Here is a 22,273-nt window from a genome sequence, read left to right as displayed (position 1 = left end):
TCTTTTTAAATTAAAAAAAAAAATTTCAGCAACAAGAAATTTACTTTCTCTTCCTTTTACCTCCCCCCAGCCTTGGAAGAAAACAAAAGCAAACAAAACCCTGTTAAAAAAAATATTCAGTCAAGGAAAAACAAATTCCTATCTTGGTCATGTCCAAAATGTGTCTCTTTCTACATCTTAGTCCATAACCCGTCTATCAGGAGGTGGATAGCCTGAGAAGCTATGAAATCTTCAACACATGACTGATATTTAATTGTGGATGGCTCCCTGAAATCATCAGAAGAACTGGAAAAGTCATGGCATTGAACAGAACCTTCTGAAACATTTTCTGCCCAAAACAAAAACTTGTTAGAATCCTATATTTGCAGGAATCTCTAGAACCCATCATCCTCAATTTCTACTGAAAAAAATGCAACCATTTTTCTGATTCCTTTGCAGGTCTCAGAAAACCCCTGCAATGAGTCCCCAAACCCCAGTGTACTGAAACTCAGAGTGGGTTTGGGGATGGGGGAAAGTTTATTTGACTATAGCTCTCTAATACCTTTTTAAAAAAATCTTAATGAGTTCACTTCTTTGAAAATTGAGAATGTCAATGTGGGTGAGGAAATGGATGCCCAGATTCATGAAAACCACATCCATCTTCTGGGCTAAAAACAGCTCTGAGGAGTACTCCTGTCTTGGGAGAATGAAGGACAGTTTAATTAGATTTTGTGCTGGCTTATATGGCATTGGTTTTATTCTTTTAAAACCCAGACTTGTGTCTTAATCAGGGCCCTTGGAACTGTCAGGCACCAGGGTGAGGAAGGCAGACCAGGTCTCTGGCACGCGTAGCAGAGTTCAGAGACTACTACTGAATGCCTTCTTGGGTGGGCTAGCTCAGGCACAAGTACGAGCTCATAAAAATGACCTATGAGGACTAAGAATAAAAAAGGTCCCTCATTATAAGACTGTGTTGGAGTCTGTGTTTTTGGTTCTGGCTATGACTAGGCTGGTAATGTAACTTAGTTCTCTTAATGCTCTTAGTGACCTTGAGGGTAACTGCGTCTCCAAGGGCTGAAGCATTAATCCCAATAAGAATAATGTTTTATTTCTTCCATTACTTCTATTCATCTCTCTGTCTCTCTCTTTATCTCTCTCTGTCTATCTCTCTTTCTCTCTTCTCCTCCAAACGGAACTACCATGCCACGTCCAGCTAGGGCCAGAACTGCATTGGGGCATATAGGAATCGGGCTCTTTCACGTTGCAGTTAGCTGAACCCTGTTCTCTTCTCTACCTGCTAATTATTTATTTTTATGTGTACAGTAACAAATTCTGGGGCCTGATTAGACTAAACATTTTGAACGCTGGGCCTAATCATTTATTCATTTGATGTATTTATTAATCACCTATATACAATGTACCTGTCTGAACTCTGTCTCAAGGCCCATTCTCTCTCCTCATCAGTGGAGATGAAGGCCCTGCCCTGTGTGAGGGGCGGGGTAAAATTGGTGACTCTTCTTCGCATAGCATCAAGTTTGCTTCCAGCTTGGAGAGAAGGTGAAAAAGGCCAACTCCACCACAGGCTGCTGAAGAAAGGACTCTGGGAAGACATGAGAGGACCGGATAGTCTCCATCGTGTCTTTCATGACAGTTTGCTACAGTTTGAGTCTCCCCTTGGGTGAGATCAAAGATACTCTTGGTTGAGCTGAATTATCTCACTCCCGATGGGAGAGATCCTTCACTCTGTACTGTCTGGTCTATATTCTCCTATGTGTACCTCTTCTCTGGTTTTTGTTGTGCTATAATTTGGACAAATGGGTTTCTCTGCTATTTGCTATGTGTGGTCATTGTGGAACTGGAATCACGTAGGAACAGGATCAAGCTTTGCATACAGAACTTAGGGTCTTTATAACCTGCAAAGTGACAAAGCCATAAAAAGTTAGGTGGAACCCAATCAAGTCCCCGAGATAAATGACACTTGAGGGAGCAGACAGATATACTTCTGGCCTGTTACCCCCCTCTCCAAAAAGAGCAAAGGGGTAACCTCTGACTTCAACCTCCTATTTCTCCTCTTGGTAGGAATGGAAGTTTTCCTTGGAGAAGGGTGGGGAGAGAAGAGGCTAGGAATGTCTGTTATGCCTCCCTTCAAGCCACACATAATATAACCCCCTTGTCACCATCTACAATTGTATGAGGTGCTAAAGGAGATAAAAAGATAAATAAGGAATTTACAATGTAGTAAAGGGAGATAAGAGACGAAAGAAAGAAAAAGTAGTTATTACGCTAAAGTTCTATGGATCGGGGCGGCCAGGCGGCTCAGCGAGTAAGAACACCGGCTCCAGTGTCGGGATGACCTGGATCAAATCCGGGCTCAGATACTCAGCACCCAGAAATAACTGGCCGTGTAACCTTGAGCAAGTTACTTAACCCCAACTGCTTAGGGGTGGCCAGGTGGCTCAGTGAGTAAGAGCACCGGCTCCCAGTGTCGGGATGACCTGGATCAAATCCGGGCTCAGATACTCAGCACCACACCCAGAAATAACTGGCCGTGTAACCTGGAGCAAGTTACTTAACCCCGATTGCTTAAAAAATAAAAAAAATTAAAAAAAATAAAGTACTATGGACACAATAGAAAATCAAGAGAATCCCTGCTCTCAAAGACCTCACATTCTGATAGGACAAGATGACACCTATAATGATGTACGTGGAAAGATAAAATGCAAGTAAGAATACAAATTCATAAGATGAGGATAAAGTACTATGACATCAAATGATCAAGTACAACTTGGGATGAGGAAGACGGAAATCAAGAAAGGCTCCACATCTGGGCCTACCTTTAAAAGATTGGCAGAAAATCAGCAAATAGAAATAGAGGAAAGGACATTCTCCTAGTCACAGGGATTCATTCCCACCTCCACAATCATTCCTCACATCATTCTCCTTCTTTCCATTCATGAGGTCACAACTCCAATTCCATCGGCACTTCTTGCCTAGACTATTAGGTTGTTGTTTTGTTAAGTTAATTTTCAGTCCTGTTTGACTCTCTGTGACCCCATTTTGAGGTTTTCTTAGAAGAGATACTGGACTGGTTTGCCATTTTCTTCTCCAGCTCATTTTTACAGATGAGGAAACTGAGGCAAACTGAGTTAAGTGACTTGCCCAGGGTCACACAGCTACCGGTAGTAAGTGTATGAGGCCAAATTTGAACTCACATCATCCTGAGCCCAGTGCTTTATCCACCATGCCAATTAGCTGCCCTAAACTCTCATTTTACATTTGTAAAACCTCTCATTTTACAAATGAGGAAATATAGTTAGAGGGGTTAGTTAGATGAATTTTACCGAGAGTGTAATAAGAATCAGAGATGAGATTTAAACTCAGGTCTTTGGGCTTTAGATGAAAGGTTTTTTCTACCTCACCATAGCTGCTTGCCCAAGGGCCTGGATTACTTGTGATGTTTTTTTCCCCTGAGGCAATCAAAGTTAAGTGACTTGCCCAGGGTCACATAGCTATTAAGTGTCTGAGGCTGCATTTGAACTCAGGTCCTCCTCACTCCAAACCCCAGTGCTCTATCCACCTGGCTGCCCCAGCCTGGCTTAGTCTTAACCATAAATATAGGCTTTTACCATCATAAGTGGGAACACTATAACAAAAAGGATTAAAATTATAAATAATTTAATAACAGTGGGGGAAAAACCCATAAGCACTTTACAGCATGTTATCAAGGAGGACTTATTCATGAACAATGGTGAAAAAGAGATTCTCAAGGTTATGCATGGTAAGAAAAGGAGGTGGGGGAGTCATTTTCAAGAAGGAAAAACAACCAAGGAAGAACCTGAGCTGGTGCCCTTCAACATAGCAAACGAATACAAGAAAAACCTCCAATGAGCTAGGTCAATCCTCGTCAGAGGATCGATTTCTGGGAAAATATGAACAGGTCTGTTAAAAGAATGGATGAAGTTGGGGATCCTTCAAAGCATCAAAGTACAAAAGGAAGGGATTGCTATTATCCTTATTAATGGTTTGTAGGCCTTGGGGTACCTACCTGCCAGAGACTGCTGGAGGAAAGGAGGAGGCAGCCAGATGGAAAATTTTTAAAAGGGGAAAGGATTAGGAAGAAGGAAGCATGATGCCTTGCATATACAGAGGCTACTCAATAGATGGCTGTAGAAACTAAAATACATTTTTTTTTTACTGAATTCAAACTTCTTGGAGAACTAGGAACCTAGACAAAGTTCTCAGAGATTCCAGTTACTGCCTCTGACCAATGGAGCCATGACTAGGTATGGCAAGCAGGGTTCTGAAAGTACTTAAAACCCAGTGGCACACTATAAGGATTCAGCATGATTCCTCCTTCTTTTGGCACCACCGCCAAGGTTCCAAGTCTTTTGCCAAAGACATCTGCATGAAGACAGGTGTGTGGGGGTGGTCAAAATCTTGAAATGATCCCTAGGGGAGGCCCATTACTCTTCCCAACTCAGTCACTCCCTTTTCCTCTCTATCTTTCTGGTGTCTGCACATGTGCCCCACCATGGATATATATCCTTTCTCTTAAACCTGACAATAGGTGAAGCCTAGCCCCAGACAGGAGGTAGCAAAGGGTTAGGTCTCCTTGCTGACTTAGGAGGGTGTTAGAGGCACATACCCACATGGGAAGAATATATTTCTTCTCCATTGTCATGGATGAGTGTTCCTCTCCCATCCCTCCAAGTAAGGGAGAAGGGGCTATCAAGGATCCAACTGCTCTTAAGATCTTAAGGAAGCCAGCCAATCAATTAATCAATCCAGCAATAAACATTTATCAAGCATCTGTTACGTGTCAGGCATTGTGCTATAAGCTGGGAATACAGATAAAAATAATTTAAGGGCAGCTAGACTGTGCTAAGGCCTGTTCTTAAACCTGATGTTCTTATAATGTCTCTGGGCACCACAGATACAATCAGTGGCTTGCTTCTCAGTGGCATTTCTGGAAAGGGAAGATTATATTGGAATTGGACTGAAGTCTCAGAAATGAGTTTATTCTTCCCTTGAGTGCATAGGAAAGGCAGCCAAAAATGCGCTACTAAAGATACGGCTGTTTGTCTATACGTTCCCCAATTGTATCTTCTTTCTCTGAAAATCAATTAACTAGTCACTGGGCCGAGGAAAAAACAAGATTGCAACCAAATGAGGGTAACCAATCTCACTGAATTCTTAATCACTGAAATCTTTCCATAAGGATTCTATATCCATGATGGCGGAGTAGAAGCAGGACCTCCCCGCTGCTCAGGCTTCCACCTTCCCCAATCCATGTAAAAAGGGGACTCTAAACAAACTTTGGAGCTGCAGAACCCACAAAATGACGCAGAGAAGCTAATCCCCCACTGAGGACAGCCTGGCAGGCCGTCAGGAATCGGCCAGTGCAGAGCTCTAGGAGCTGAGCCCAGCCCCACACTGAGGCTTTAGGCCCAGGGAAGGCCTGACCAGCCACCAGCAGGAGGGACTCCAGATTAGCAACAACTGTGGCCGTTTCCAGATTTATCAACACATAGATGCGAAGGACAAAGTGAGAGGTCAGTGCAGTCTGGACTTTGGGACCCAGTAAGTGGGAGTAGAAGCCGCTGCGACGCTGGCACAGCCAGCCAGCACCACATGGCAGCTTCAACTCCTGGCCTGCAGAGTGTAGGGGAACCAAGCACCAGTCTGAGGGGTAATCGCTCTTGCTTTAACCTGCTTGGATCTGGATTGCAGTCTAGGGTGGAGGTCCTGGGGTGTGTGTCCAGCTTGCCAGAGTGTGTGGAGACCTCAGAGAGGGCACCCATCTAATACCTCAGGCAGCTGAGAAAACCACAGCATTTGGGATGAAAAGTCCCATGTCTGGTGGCAGAGTCCTACTGTGGCAAAAAGCCCAGGGGTCAAGTGACTGAGGGGCGACATGACCAGGCAAAGGAAACCAAGCAGACAGAAGATTCTAACATTAGACTCCTTTTGGGGGCAAAAAGGAGCAAAGCATGGAACAAGAGGAAGACAATGAATTCAGAACTCCTTCAAGAAAAGCTTCAAAGGAAAATATGAGCTGGTTACAGGCCATAGAGGACCTTAAGAAGCAGATAAGAGAACTGGAGGAAAAATTGGGAAGAGAAATGAGAACGATGCAAGAAAATTACGAAATGAGAGTCAGCAGGCTGACTGAGGAAAATAATCCCTTAAAAAATAGACTAACTCAAATGGCAAAAGAGGTTCAAAAAGGCAATGAGGAGAAGATTGCCTTAAAAAGCCAAATTTAACAGATGGAAAAAGAATCTCAAAAGCTCAGTGAGGAGAATCATTGCTTCAGAATTAGAACGGAGCAAATGGAAGCTAATGACTTTATGAGAAATCAAGATGCTGTTAAACAGATCCAAACAAATGAAAGAACAGAAGGCAATGTGAAATATCTCATGGGAAAAACCACTGACCTGGAAAATAGATCCAGGAGAGATAATTTTAAAATTATTGGACTACCTGAAAGCCATGATCAAAGTAAGAACCTAGAAATCATCCTCCAGGAAGTCCTCAAAGAAAACTGCCCTGATGTTTAGAACCAGAGGGCAAAATAGAGGCTGAAAGAATCCACCAATCACCCCCTGAAAAAGATCCCAAAAAGAAAACTCCTAGGAATATTATAGCCAGGTTCTGGAATTCCCAGATTAAGGAGAGAATATTACAAGCAGCCAGGAAGAAACAATTTGAATATTGTAGAAACACAGTCAGAATAATCCAGGATCTGGCAGCTTCTACACTGAGAGATAGAAGGGCTTGGAATATGATATTCTGGAAGTCAAAGGAGCTGGGATTAAAACCAAGAGTCACCTACCCAGCAAAACTGAGTATCATGTTTCAGGGGGAAATACGGTCATTCAGTGGAATAGAGGACTTTCAAACATTCTTGCTGAAAAAACCAGAGTTGAATAGAAAATTTGACATTCAGATGCAAGAAGCAAGAGAAACATGAGAAGGTAAACAGGGAAAAGAAATCATAAGGAACTTATCAAAGTTGAACTATTAACATTCCTACATGGAAAAACAATAATTGTAACTTATGAAATTTTTCTCAGTAGTTGAAAGGAATAGAAATATATATGTCTATATATGAGGGTATACAGGCATATGAATACATATGTGAATATGTGTATATATGTTTACAGGTATACATAGAAAGAGGGCACAGGACCAATTTAATAGGAAGGGATCATACTTAAAAGGTGAAATCAAGAGGTGAGAGAGGAATATAATGAGAGGAGATGGGGAGAGACAGAATGGGGTAAACTATCTCATATAGAAGAGGCAAGGGAAAATGGTTACAATGGAAGGGAAGAATAGGAAGGCAAAAGGGAATGGGTCAACCTTATTCCCATTGAATTTGGCTTGAGGAGGGAATGAAATACACACTAAATAGGGTATCTCACCCTCCAGGAGAGTAGTGGGGGAAGGGGATGAGATGGGGGATGATGGAAGGGAAGGTAGGCTGAAGGGGGGAGGGAAGCTGGAAGCACCCACTTTTGAAAAGGGACGGTATCAAAGTAGAGAATAGAACAAGAGGGAGGTGGGATAGGAGGGAGGGAAATATAGTCAGTCTTTTACAATATATCTACTATGTTAATGTTTTGCATTAGCCACACATGTACAACCTATACTGAACTGCTTATCTTCCCAGTAAGGGTGGTAACAAGGGAGGAAGGGAATGAATCTGGAATTCAAAGTTTTAAAGTCAAATGCTCAAATATATATATATATATATATATATATATATATATATATATACACATATTGATACTATTTTACATGTAATTGGTAAATAAGATATACAGGCACTGGGGCATAGAGATCCACTGGAAAAGTCGAAAGGGGTATGGGAGAAAGTATGGGAGAGAGAAGATTGGAGGAGGGGATATCCTGTGGGACTGCTATTTTGGGGCAGTGGGTAGGGGAAAAAAGGGGAGAAAATTTGTAACTCAAAATCTGGAGGAAATGAATGATGTAAATCAGAAGTTAATAAAGCATTTGAAAAAAAGAATTCTATATCCCCAATTCTGTATTTCAGCAAGTCAATCCTGGGGAGAGAAATAAATACCTCTATCAAGAGAGAGCCCCTTGAGGTACTAGTGAATGCCTGGGTGAATCAGAAAGGCTATGATTCTAGAGTCTTGTCAGAGTTGGCAAGCCTTAGCTGTAGTGCAACGATTATTGAATAGAAATGAACGGGAAATAAAGAAGGTAATCAATGACTAAGGGATAGCTGAAAGAACCGTGGCATTTGAAAATAATTGAATATTATTGTACTGTAAGAAATGATAAATATGAAAAAGTAAGAGAAATTTGAGGCTTTTATAAACTGATGCAGAACTAGAAGGGTAATTGAATACCTGACTTTTATATACTGTTTTAAGCACCTTACATATGTTTTATCTCATTTGATCTTCACAACCACTCTGTGACATAGGTGCTATTGTTATCCCCATTTTACAGATGAGGAAACTGAGGCTGAGAGCACTTAAGAGACTTACCTAGGGTCACACAGGGTCTGAGGCAGGGTTTCTACTCAGGTCGTTGTGACTCCAAGTTCAGCACTCTATCCACCTAAAAGCCTCTAATTTATACAATGACCATGATAATATTAAGGAAAACCACACTGAAGGATTTCAGAAACTCTGATCAATGCAGTGGCCAATCATGACTTTAGATTGTAAGCTCCATGGGGGCAGGGATTGTCTTTTGCCGCTTTTTGTGTCCCCAGAGCTTAGCACAGTGCCTGACACAAAGTAGGTCTTGATAAATGTTTATTGATTGATGACTCCAGAGAAATGATCATGAGGCATGATTTCCTCCTTTGGTCAGAGAGATGTTGAACTACAGGTATGTAATGAAACATATTTGCATATGTAGCCAATTGTTATTTGCTTTGCTTATGAACTCTACTTTGTGATGGCACATGATTCTATTAGGGAGGAGAATCACTGGGAAGTAAGGGAAATAGTGGAGAAATGACCTTGGGCTGAGTTATGTTACCTCTGACACTTCAGCCTCCTCATCAGTAAAATGGCATTAATGATGCATATAATACCTACCTCCCAAGTTTGTTGTGGGAATCTAGTGGGATAAAGAATGAGATATTCGTGGTGATCATAAATTTATCTAAGTTTTCTTAATCCACATCACACAGCACTCCTAATGTCTCCAGAGCAGCTTCTCATCACAATAAGCAATCTAATAGCAATCACCCTGGTACGTGGAGAAGACAGAGATGATTATTTCTATTTGATTGATGGATAAACTGAGGCAAAGCGACTTTTCCAAATGTGACTTTTCCAATGCTGTGACAACTTAGTGGCAACACTAGAATTAGAGAGGGTGGAACAGGAGACACGAGATTGGGATTCAAGTCTTGGCTCTGTCTCTTCCTAGCTATATGGACAAATTCCTTGGGCTCTTGGGAGCTCAGTTTCACTGCTTGCCCCCAATTTGGGAGAGTTAAAAGCACAAGGAGTGCCATCTTAGTCTTTACTCAGCTCCAACAAAATATACAATGTAACAGTATAATAAATAAGCAAACATATCTCCTCTAGGTTGAATAGTGTATCTTCACACACATATATTCCTGGTCTAGTCAAATACGCAAGAATATGTAAAAATTTATTGCATACAATATATTTACATGACATTACACGTGACTATTGTAACATGTATGTTAACTAGACCTATGATGTCATTACCTTACCTTTACCAATGTGCATGACCACTACTCTGCAATTTAGAATCCTAGTGCATTACTCGGAGTCTAGAGCAGTTAAATGATTTGTTCGGGGTCATACAGCAGTATTTGTCAGAGGCAAGACTTTAATCCAAATCTTTCTCACTCCAAGCCCGCCTAGAGTGTTAAGTTAGGAAGAGTTGAGTTCAAATCCCACCGCAGACACTTAGCAGTTTCATGACCTTGGGTAAGTCATGTAACCTGTCTGCCTCAGTTTCCTCATATGTAAAATGGGAATAGTAGTAGCACCCACCTCCCAGGGTTCTCAAGAGGACCAAAGAAGATAATATTTGTAAAAGCACTTAACATAGTGCCTGGCATACAGTAAGCACTCAATACATTTTGTTCTCTTCCTCTCCTCCCATCCTCATCTGCTCCACCAGGCTGCCTTGTCTCTATATACTGATATTACTATTTTTCAAATGTACAGATTATAGATACTGTTAGCTGCCTTCAAAAATGTTACTGAACTCATAGTAGCTTTTTGTTATCATGTATTTTCTTAGTCAACAGGAATACGTTATTGTCTAGCGGGGGCCTGAGGGTTTAAAAAAATGTTAAAAAGAAACCTATGTAAACTAAAAAGTTTGAGAATCACAGAACTAGAGTATCTCTGAATATCCTTATTCTGGAAGGGACCTTGGAGGCCAGCAAATCCAACCCTCTCATTTTACAGATAAGGAAACCGAGGCACAGACAGGCTAAGAAAGTTTTACAGTGTGACAGGACCTGAAGCCTCGACTCTCCTCCTTTGTCTTCTGTCTCCCTAACCCTAGCTCAAGCACTCTCTCATTACCCACACTTCTGAACCTTGCAGTTCACTGTTCTTCCCACCACACAATGCAGATTCATAAGATTCTTCCTGGGAAGAAGCCTTGGAGACCCTCTATTTTAGGCGTTCTTCACCTGGGGCAGGTGAAGTCACTTTTTTCAAAAAGACATTTAGTAACTAATTCAATATAAATTGATTTCCTTTGTAGTTCCATTTATTTTATTTTATGTATTTAGAAATATTACAGTGAGAAGAGATCCATAGGCTTCACCAGACTGCCAAAGGGGCCCATGACACAAAAAAAGGCCAAGGATCTGGTCCAACCTCTTCATTTTAGAGAGGAGGAAACAGATGCACCTTTCTCAAGGTCAGTTAGTCCCCAGACCTTGACAGAGCAGCTGAAACACTGTCCCTGGACTAGTGCACAATGAAGTCTTGGAGTCTATTTACCATCAAGACAGTAGCTTATATAATTTATTTACCTTCCACTTTTTTTGAGCCAAGTACATTTTAGGGGACTGGCCTCAACTCTACCTAAGATTATGTGTTTCAGGCCCTGAAGCAAACGTGCCAGCTGTTCCCAGTGCACAATCTAGGAAATAATGCAATCACTCATCTGCACAAATGCTTCTCATGTCTGCTAATTTTTCGCTTTGCCCCTTGAAAGGATCTCTTGCAAAGTCTGAGCTGGGGATTTGAAATCGGGACAACCTACTGAGGACTGAAGGTGACAGTGTAATCAAAGAAGTTCACTTTCATTGCATGTAATTAATCTGGTAAATCTTTTTGCAGTTCTAATGAGGCATACAGGATAGAGACCCCTGGTAGAGAGAATGTCCTGGGTTCAAGTTCAGCCTTTGACACCTACTGACTGTGTGACCCTGAATGAGTCAATTGACTTCTCCGTGCTCCAGGCAGGTCTCCAAGATTAAGCATTTCACCACCATTGCCGTTTTGGTTTAGCAGATAGAATTTCCTCAGTAGGAGTTCCCTAAACCAACAAAATCACAGGTCTGCACCAACTCTCCCCTGCCCAAACCCCAGGCAGTTAGCAGGATTTCCACAGAGAAAACTGATTTTTAAAAGTCTCCTGCTAGGAGACTAGAACTCTTTCTCTAAGAACCTGCTTTATTGCTTAGAGTTCAAGTATGTATTTGTCATTAACAGCTCCAGAGGAAAAAAAACAGTTTTCTATGGAGATTCCATAACATTAGGTGAATTGGAATAAATATTATAGTTCATTTTTTTCTTCCCAAGGAATGAAGATAATCAGGAGCATATAGGAAAAAAAAATACTACGAGGGTTGGCCAGGTGAGAGAACAGTTTGTTATGGTCAAAAACACATTTTACCAAGAGTCAAGAGATTGAGTTCACAAGGTCACAGGCTTTGGAGTTGGACAGAACCTTGGAGATCATCAGACTCAGGGGTTCTTAATCTTGTTTGTAATAGGGAGCTCCCATTTAGCAATTCAGTGAAGCCTGCCCCCCCCCCCCCTCAGTGTTAAATAACTGAAGGAAATGCTAAATTTCAGTTAGATAGTTAAAAGAAAATATGTATTATTTCCATCCAAGCCACAGGTCCCTTGAAATATATCCATGGACCCCAAGTTAAGAACCCCCCCCCAGTCCCAACTGTAAAAACTCTCATTTTGCAACTGAGCAAAATGTGTCCCAGAGTATTAAAATGCTTTGCCTAAGATCACCAGTCAGTGTCAGTTTTGACATCACATTCAAGCCTCTTTTAACCATGTCATGGGCCAACTTGCTGGGTGTTTTCATTTTTCCCACCCTTAGCCTCCTCATCTGCAAAATGATGGGGTTTGGGAGAGACTTGGGTCTCATATAAAGTGCCCTTCCAGCCCTGCCAGTCTAGGAGTCTCGTAGGTGATCTTAAGTCTGCATTCACCTTGTTCCTTTCTGTGTCCCTTCTAAACCTTATGACTAGGTCTCTCAAGCACCCAGGGTCCCTCATATTACTCTGGCTCTCAATGAGTTGTATTTTGTTCCGTTCCTCAGGATTTTGCTCATTGCTAAAGGAACTGATAAACTAAGCTTAGCTAAGGGCTTTTTTTTTTTTTTTTCCCGGTGAGGACAGAAAGAGACCTGTGATTTGATCAGGATAGAGAACCTCCAGGGATGAAACTCCCTCTATTGCAGAAATTATTCTGCAACTTACAGTCATTGAGAAAGTCAAATGACTAGTCCAGGGTCACATAGTCCGTATCTATCAGTGATGAGACTTGAAACTCAGGTCTCTTCTGATGCAGAGACCAGCTCTCTTTCTCTACATTATCCACCAGATAATGGCTTTCATGGGTTATGCTGCCTAGAAAGCATTTGTATTTTAATAGCCGCCTTTAGGGACAGCCATCAACAGTTATTTAGTAAGCAATTAATTATTATAAGGCATAGTCCCTTCCCTCAAAGGTCTTACAGTATAGTTGGGAAAAGCAAGAAATACACAGTAAAAGATAACAACAGAAGGCAATGGAAACTAAGGGACGGAGAGCTGGAGGGGCCTTAGTGGTCATTCAGTTTTACCTAGTCCTTTTATGAATGGAAAAACTGAGGCCCAGAGAAGGGAAATGACTTTCCCAAGACACAGGCAGCAAGTAAGAAAGCTAAGTTATTTGATCCCAAATAAGTTCTTTTATTACTTAACCATGGCCCATAGAGCAGCACAGACACAATGTGGGAGAGATCACTGTGGGTTGGGCTGGTCAGTGAAGGATACATAGAAGAGGAACCTGAGTGGATGGGTTTCAGGGAAATGGAGAGAAAATGGGAGGGCATTTCATGCAGGGGAAAATAGAATAATTTGAGATTCAAAAAGAAAGACTAAACTAAAATTAAGAATCCAAATTCAATAAGCATTTATTAAGCGACAACTGCATACAAGATATGAAGGGTACAAGAATGAAGATTCCTTTCTTCAAAACATTTACATTCTATTAAAAGGAAGTCTCAGGTAGTCATGGCAGGCTCTTAGATACCCTCTAGGCAGTTGTCTTAGTTAAGTGCCATGGGTCTTGAACACCAGCCCAGTTGGACCTCAGTCATTAACTGACTTCTGAAGAGGACAAACCGAAGAAGTCATTGCATTTTGGAACAGCACTGAACACTATTACGATGGGTAATAAACGGGAGAATTAAGATAATGAAGCTTATAACAAGGTGCAAGGCAGAGTTTCTATCATGGAGAGTTCCAGTAAAGCGTAGAAGTTAAGAGTTGAGAAAGGTCATTAGAGTCAGATTAAGGAAAACAAAAACATCTCTACAATGACTTCTCAGAAAGACATATGTCAATTAGGAAAAGGAGACAATCTCAAGAAAAGTTCCCTAGTTCATGTCCTCCTCTCCCCCTTCAAATTCTTTCCTTCCCTCCATGAGTAGGAGGTAGCAGAGAGCATTAAATTTGAAGCGAGAGGATTGAGTTTAGAGTTTGGTTCTGCAATTTACTAGCTGTATGACTTTGAGAAAGTCACTTACATTTTCTGTAAATTAAGGAGTTTGGACCCCATGACCATAGAAGTGAAGTCCCTCTTAATTCTGAATCCTATTATTGTATTGAAAAAGAAAAAAAAACATTAATTATAGCTCAGAGGCAGCTAGATAGCATTGTGGAAAGAGCAAAGGGCCCAGAGCCAGAAAGACCTGAGTTCAAATCTGGCCTCTCAGACACTTTGGTTTGAGGCTGTGTGACCTAAGACAAGTCAACCTTTGCTTGTCTCAGTTTCCTCAACTATAAAATGGAGATCACAATAGTATCTCCCTCCTAGGTTTGTTGGGAAGATCAAATGAGATAATACTTGTAAAATGCTTAGAAGAGGAGTGCTTAATCAACCTTTCCTTCCCTCTTTCCTCCCTGTCTCTTGTCTTTTTCACTTACATAGGAGTGGGTGGTGGGAAGAGGAGTGGTTACTATCACATAGAGAATTAGAGCCCCTGAAGACACATTTCCCTACCTCCTCAGTCACTGTCCAAGACTTCCTGCTGGAAAGCCAACTTGGCTTGTAGAAATACTGTCCAAGGAGTATGGTATAAAGCCACCAGGATTTTGTGGTCACATGGAAAGGCATTGATCATTGGGACTTGTCCAATATTCACAGGCGTTAGACTAGAAATTCTTTTCTTAGAAATCTAAAGATAGCCCACATTTACATATTGCTTTATAGTTTAAAAAGTCCTTTCCTCATAGATAGATCAAGTATTCCTCTTTCCCTTTTTACCAATGAGTCCACAAAGACCCAGAAAGGGTTACATGGAGCCATCAAAATCACATGATCAGAAATCATCAGATCTAAGCCTTCAACACACCAGTGCTCTTTCCATTACACTGTGCTACCTTTCTAAACCTAAAACACAGGAAACCTGGCTTCTTTCTGTCACCTTACCTTGGGCAAGTCACTTAATTTCTCTCAGTCTTCGTTTCCTCATCTGAAAAATGAAGAGCCTGAACTAGGTATGCTTCTAAGTTCCTTTCAAACTTTGATGCTTTCTTGTAGCTATGGTGTTATTTATGAAATTCCCAGCTTCCACGGCAATGTTTTCAGCAGTGAGGTGGAAAAAGCCTTTGGGGTACCTGTCTATTACCTTTGATTAAGTTCTACTGTTCATTTCCCGTGTGGCTGCTCTCTACTGGACTTTCTTTGGCCATTCCCATTGTCATCATGCTCCAGGGAACTCATCATTAGAAATGCCATCATCCTGCAGGTTCCAACCAGTCTGGATATCCACACCTCCTCAGCACCCGCTATCCCTCTGATCTGGAGGTGGAGCCAACAAACTCCAAAGCTTCCTTTTAAGGATGGAACCCAAGCCAGCCATCTTTTCATTTCCCACCTGGATATACTCTACTGGACTTCCTTGGACTTCCATCAATGCCCCCAAGCCAGGCACCTTCTCCCCTCAGGCTTTTCAGCCTCCTTTTATTTGTTGTTATAAACTCAGAGAAATCAGAGACTTTCTTTTTTTCACATTTGTATTTGTATCACTAGTATTTAGCACAATGCCTGGCACACAGTAGATGCTTAATAAGTGTTTTACTGACTGATCAACTGACTAGTTGCCAGCGTACTTCCTGACACTTATTAGTTATGTGACCCTGGGCAAGTCACTTCATCTCTGTCTCAATTTCCTCAACTGTAAAATGGGTATGATAATAGCATCTATCTCACAGGGTTAATGTGAGGGTCAAAGGAGATATTATTTGTAAAAGTCTTGGCATGATGGCTGGTACACAGTAGGCAATTAATAAATGTTTGCTTTTTAAAATTGCTATTATCATTGAAGGGAACAAGGTAAACTGGAAGTTTTGTCTTTTCTCAAATTAAGTTTCTGGCAGAGATGGAGAAATAGAGGCCCATGGGAAACCGATTCAAATAGAAACTCCAGAGATATTAACACTGAGATATTTTTCAAGGAGGATGCAGTTAAAAAAAAAAAAAAAGGAAAGAACACCCTGAGCCAGTGACTGAAACAGGATGAGAAAATTATACTCCGGGTAAAGATTTAGGGAAGTCATTTGGCTCTTTCAGAATTCCTTATAACTATATTAGCTGCTAGGTGGAATAGTGGATAGAGCATTGGACTTGGAATCAGTAAAACCCATTTTCATAAGTTCAAATCCAGCCTTAGACACTTATAGCTGTGTGACCTTGGTCAGGTCACTTAACCCTATTTCCCTCAGTTGCTCATCTAAAAAAATAAGCTGGAGAAGAAAATGGCAAACCACTTCAGTGTCTCTGCTAAGAAAACTCAAAAATGGGGTCACAAAGCGTCAGACATGACTGAAAGTGACTTAATCACAACAAAAATTAGCTATATTGATACACGGACCCTACCCCTGCCCCAAGGACTGACTGCATTTAGCTCCTATAGACTGAAGGCTTTCTCCCAGGGAACAGTTTTGGTCACAAGACCACCACTCTCAGGGAATTCAGTGATTTGATAATCAATCAACCAACTGAAAGGACTTATTAAGCTCCTACTATGTGTCAAGCACTCAAAGAATAAAACAATCTCTACTCACAATGAGCTTAACATTTTAATGGGGGAGACAAGTACACGTGGCATGTATGTGCATATATGAGCATACACATACATGCACATATATATGAATACATACATGTATGTATGTATGTGTGCGTATACACATATAAGTATAGCTAGTAAGTGTGTGGGGGGGTTGTGAACTGATAAAGATATATACATACATACACACATATAGTGTCATAAATATAAAGTGAATAAAATAAATACATACACATTGGTTAAATACAAGGTAGTTTGAAAGGTAGTGCACTAGCAGCTGGAGATCAGGAATGCTCTCATGGAAAAGATAGTGCTTGAGGTAAATCTTAAAGGAAGGGAGAGACTCTATAAGTTGCAGTCTGAAGGGAATACAATTGATTGCGCATGTATAACCTATATCAGACTGCTTGCCATTTTGGGGAGGGGTGATGGGAAGGAGGAAAAATTTGGAACTCAAAATCATATAAAAATGAATGTTAAAAACTATCTTTAGATGTAATTGGGAAAAATAAAATACTACTTACATAATAAAAATTAAAAAATCTCAACCCCCCCCTCCACAAACAATAAATAAACAAAAAAGAGAATGCATTTCAGGTATAGAAGTACAGTGAAAAATGAATCAGATTTAGAGTTGGAGGTCCTGTGTTCGAACACTGTCTCTGCTACTCACTACCTATGTAAAGTTTGGGAGCAATTTGCTTCACCTTGAAGGGTCTCAGGTGATCTGTTAAAAAATAAAAAAGGAGGTGTGGGTGGCACTAAACATCTTCAAACATTCCTGACAGATTTAAATCAGGATAGTACTATCTCAAGGGTGCAAAATACTTTGCAAACCTTGAATTACACTCACTGGAAATGTCAGCTATTAGAAACTAATTGGAAAGGTGTTACTTATCATAGTTGAAGCTAGGGACCTGAGGGATCATTAAGTCCAACCCTCTCCTTTTGCAAATGAGGAAACAGAGGCACCAAGAGGTTAAAGGATGTGCCTAGAGTCACATAGCTAATAAGTGTGCGTGCGCGTATATGGAGGGAGTGTGAACCTACATCTTCCTGACTTCAAGTCCATACTTCTCTCACTTCAGAGCAAGGAATGAATGGTCTACTGACCCTTCCCCTGCATCTTTGTCCATTTCAGGTCCATAGGAGTCATCAGCAACAGCTGGGAGAGGACATCATTAGCTAGATTCCCCTCCTCGATCCATATTATCTCAGCTGTGGGGAGAACTCTACTCACCCCAGCATCCTGTCCCTGTGCCACTTGTATCCCCAATCCATAAGCATGCTTCTTCTAGTCTAGATACAAATTCACTGTCCTTTGACACTCTTTGAATCGGCAGAGAATGAAGCTTTATGGGGTCATTTGCTTCTAGCATGTCTGTGCCCCAGGGACATGGGCTGGGCTCCAAGGTGACAAATACTCTGAGTATGGCTCTGAAATGAAATCAGTAGCACACAGAGGCCTGAAAGTGCAGGGATCAACCTCTTGTTTCTTGGCTAGAAAGGGCAGGGGCTTGATCCAGCCAGCTGAACTGGTCTTTCAAGGCTACCGGAATAGAATGCTTCTGCTCACTAAGCTTTCCTTCCCTTTTCTATTCCTTCCTGGAAGTAGGGCAGGCAGGTGCCCTGGGAAAGGAAGCATTAATAGTGGAAAGGCTATGGAGGCTTTAGCTACCATTTCAGTAAGATCTTTTTAGAAACCCTTGAGTGACAGGTAGATTCCCATACCCAGGACAAAACAGCAGATCACCATCATGTGAGGAAGCCTTGTGAAGTGATTGTGTTCAAACCCACCCAGGCCCTCTAAGGTCACAAAATTCTCTGAGAAGACAACTTGTATTTTCTCCGAAGGATGAGCATCTGCCCTAGCTCAGGGAATTGCTGTGGAAAGAGCCCTGGATTTGGACCTAGAAGACCTGAGTTTGGTTACCAGCTCTGTCTCTTGTTACCTGTGTGACGTTGGGTAAAACGCTTCTCTCTGAGCTTCATTTCCTCACCTATAAAATGAAAGGGTTGGATACATGGTCTCTAGGATTCCTTCCAGTTTTAAACCTAGAATCCTTTGATCCCTGCTCACATTGCCCCTGTCACTCTGGTCTAAACTCTGAATGGAGGTGAAAATGGGTACTCAAGGCAGTAAGTCAGACTCACGAAGTAGCTTATGCTCAGACAGTCAACAACACTTCTTTGGCCTCCAAATGTGTACACAGTCCCAGCGCTGGGTGCTTTTGGGGGTGATATAGAGAGAGGCCTGGAAAACAGTGATAGCCTAAGTCCATTGTATAACTAAGGGAGGATACAAACTAAGATCAACAGGATTCTAATGAAATGAAAACAGGAAGACCAAAGGTCTCTGACAAACCCAAGCAATAGTGGCTCTTATAACCACCCTTTATCTTCCATTAGCTTTCATTTGAAAGATCATATTGGCTTCTGACATATCAAAAGGAATGAGTGTTACATATAATCTTCAGGCTTAGAGGAATAGAAAGGTGCTGCTTTAGAGTTGCTATAGAGACCAAAACTCCAGATTCTCCTAAGCAGTAGCATTAGGAAGAATCAGGAGATCTGGGATCCAATCCTAGTTCTGTTACACACTCAACAGGTGACCTTTGTAGCTGTAGAAGGTCAATCTCTAACTCTGCACACTCTAATCTTATTCTTGAACTTGGCTCTGGGCTCTAGGTCAAAAGTCCAAGTAACTTACCCTTTCTGGGCCTCAATTTCCCTTCTATAAAATGAGGGGGTTGGATTAGTAGATGATCTCTAAATTCCATCCCAGCTCTCCTTTCCTGAGATCACTCCAGTCTCTGCTTTCCAGGAGTGAATCACTGTCCTGACTGAGTTTAGCAGTTATAATCTAGGCCATCCATCAGCAGATTCAAACTTCTGTATAAAAACTTAAACCCAACAAAAAGAGTTGTAGGAGGCTGACCTCTGAACTCCTCACATTCCTTATCTTATCCTTGAACTGTGATCCCTGCACTAGGTCAAAGTGACCCAATCTCTCTGCTGACGCAAGAGCCCCATACCCAGGCTCCTCAAGGAACTCTCCAGCCATTCCGAATTACTTCATTACTCAACCTGCTTTTCCCCCTCAGTTGAATTCAATTCAGTTCACATTTATTGAGCGTATATTATATAAAAGGCAGAGAAACTGCTAGGAAACAAAAAAGGAAAAGCCAAAGCCAAAAAAATCCGAAACACCAACCGGAGAAACCATACGGTCCCAGTCCTTAGCAAGCTTATTCTAGTAAAGGGCAGTTGGAGTGGAGGTGGTGGTAGAATACAACATGTTCACAAGTAAATACAAATGATATACAAAGTAATTTTAAGAAGGGTGGTTGGTGATGGTGGTGGCAGGGTCCACAAAGGCCTCACACAGGATGTGACACTGGGGTTGTGCTCTGAAGAAAGTCCGAGACAGAAGGTCAGAGGTTAGGAGGGAATTCAAGAGGCACCATCTGACCAAAGTCATGGAGACAGGCAATGGAATGCCATAAGAATACAGGCCCTTTGTACGACTTGCATCTATAGATAATGAAATGAGTTGGGAGTGGTTTGGGAAGTCCCAGAGTTCAGATGACTTTTTTTCCCCTCTTCCCTGGGGAAAAAAAAAAAAAGTGCTGAGTAGGAAGATTTCTGTGGGGAAGGAAGGGCTAGAAGATCAGGAGAAGGGAGGACAGAGGTGCTGCTATTATATTTACCTCTGGGAAAGATACAGCCATGCCGATGGGTTCGAGAGAAAATAGGGGAAGAGAGAAGTCGGAGGAACAACAGCCGAATAACAAAGACTTCAGAAAGATCACTTGCACTTATCAAGAAGACATTTTCTCAGGCTCCCTAGACAAATCTACCTCCTAGGATTCACTCCTTCCTAGGCTTGATCTGTTTTGAAAACAGACAAGTTTTTTCTCCCCTATCTTGGGGAAGGCAGCACCAGCAATCTTTTCTTTCCTCTCTTCTTTCTTGCCTGACCTCCCTGCCAGTTGTAGCTCCTGTTAAGAACCTGCCTGCTTTCATTTGGGTACTGTTTCTGTTCTGCTGCAGGGCCTCTGCTGTCATGCCCACCAACATCACAATTGCTAGTCAGACCCTAGCAAAAGCACTGGATGGAAATGGAGTCAGGCCAGAGGCCTTGGCCAGAACTGGGAGAAAACTCCTATAATCAAACATTTCAGTTCTACTCTTGAACACACCAAGGATTAAGCCAGCATTTCTCCTTTGGGAAAAGTACCTGGGGACCTCTCCTGGACTCTACTTTTCTGGGATGTGGGCTTTAGTCCTTTGTCAGGGCTAATTCTTCTGGTAGGCTATCAAGCCCCAAATCTATCATTACAAATCTATCATCATGAGCAGTCCTAGGAAGCAAACTGAGATTAAATTTTAAGGAACATCATTTTCCCCAGAGAATTTAGTGACCTGTCCCTCACCTTTTGGGGGTCAGTCAGGATGCCATTTTGGGAGAGAGAGAGAGAGAGAGAGAGAGAGAGAGAGAGAGAGAGAGAGAGAGAGAGAGAGAATGAGAGAGAGAGAATGAGAGAGAGAGAGAACCCTGGACCCATCTCTAAAGTGGAAGGACTTTAATCCCATCTCTAAGGCAAGATGTCAATCAAGAGATATGTAAGTCTCCATCTTTGAAAGACAACACTGGATTTCCATTCTTGGGGCAAAAACAATGTTTTGATTTCTTCCTTCTGGGGATGGGGGAGCTCAAAATTTCTCTCCAAATAGAGGGCATCCTGAACTTGTGTCTAAGGGTGAACACTCACATCTCCCATTTGTATCTCCAACACAGTCTAAGAGGCAGATACCAGTTTCTCAGAGATGTTCTAACCTTTCATCTGTGGTGACCCTAATCTGTCTCTCCTTTCTAGGAGCATATAAGTGTCTGAAATGGGAAGGGTCTTCACCATGATTGTGTGTGTGTGTGTGTGTGTGTGTGTGTGTGTGTGTGTGAGAGAGAGAGAGAGAGAGAGAGAGAGAGAGAGAAAGGAGTTGGGGGGGGGGTGACCCTGACCTCCCAGAGGGAACATCCTACCTATTTCTTCTCTGGAGAATCATCCATCTGAGCTCCGCAAGGGTTACTTCATAGTTTCTCTGGGGGTGGGGGCGGGGTGGCTATTTCTCCTCTCTTTGTCGAGGACCCTCTAATCTTCAATCTCTGGGGTTCACACCACAGGCAAAGATCTCGTCTTGGGCGCGGGGGGTGGGAAAGGGGGGACACTCAAATCTTCCACCAGGGTGGATCCTGGTCCTCTCCCTGTAACACTAACCCCGCTCTCCACCCAGATCCCTTCGGGGATCCGCGGTCGTTCCTTCGGGCCCCTCACTCACCACGCGCTCAGGCGGCTCTCAGTGTCCTCTGGACGGCTCAGACAGGCTCCAAACGCTCAGGTCTTTGGACCAGGCGTTCAGCGCTGCTCTCCCACCAGTCTGTCCCGGTTGCTTCGCTCCCCGGCTCCGCCGCGCCGCCCCGGCCAATCACTACCCCGGCTCCAAAACACGCTCGGGTCGCAGCCAATGAGCGGGGCCAGAACGGGCCACCGCCCCCCTGGGGGGAGGGGCGAGGAGGAGGAGGATGCTGGGGGCGCTAGCCTGGGGGCAAGGTCCAGCCTCAGGCGGGAGAGCCTCTGGGGCAGCGTTCGTCCTGGGGGGGCCAGGAGCAAGGGAGCTGGGGATAGGTTCTATGGGCACTGAGGGATTAAGATGCAAA

The 22,273-nt window shown here is 42.4% G+C and overlaps 1 protein-coding gene across 4 annotated transcripts in view; it reads right to left on the bottom strand.

Annotated features, from left to right (window-relative positions):
* ABAT (4-aminobutyrate aminotransferase) overlaps nucleotides 1-22,036 on the bottom strand; it is a 138,561-nt gene extending 116,525 nt beyond the window's left edge. For 2 of the 4 annotated variants that reach the window (XM_069085496.1, XM_069085482.1), the window contains exon 1: nucleotides 21,895-22,036. The gene's annotated coding sequence lies outside the window, so the exon portion shown is untranslated. Of the gene's footprint in view, nucleotides 1-18,506; nucleotides 18,530-21,598; nucleotides 21,622-21,894 lie in introns of those variants that run through there. The other 2 variants (XM_069085512.1, XM_069085519.1) reach the window with 2 other exon arrangements.
* Between the last annotated feature and the right edge of the window lie 237 nt (nucleotides 22,037-22,273).

Source organism: Petaurus breviceps, unplaced genomic scaffold (genome assembly GCF_028583685.1).
Source record: "Petaurus breviceps papuanus isolate PSGF00001 unplaced genomic scaffold, PetGlider_PUasm1.0 118, whole genome shotgun sequence".
Classification (NCBI taxonomy): Eukaryota; Metazoa; Chordata; class Mammalia; order Diprotodontia; family Petauridae; genus Petaurus; species Petaurus breviceps.
This window is presented reverse-complemented; position numbering and strand designations above follow the sequence as displayed.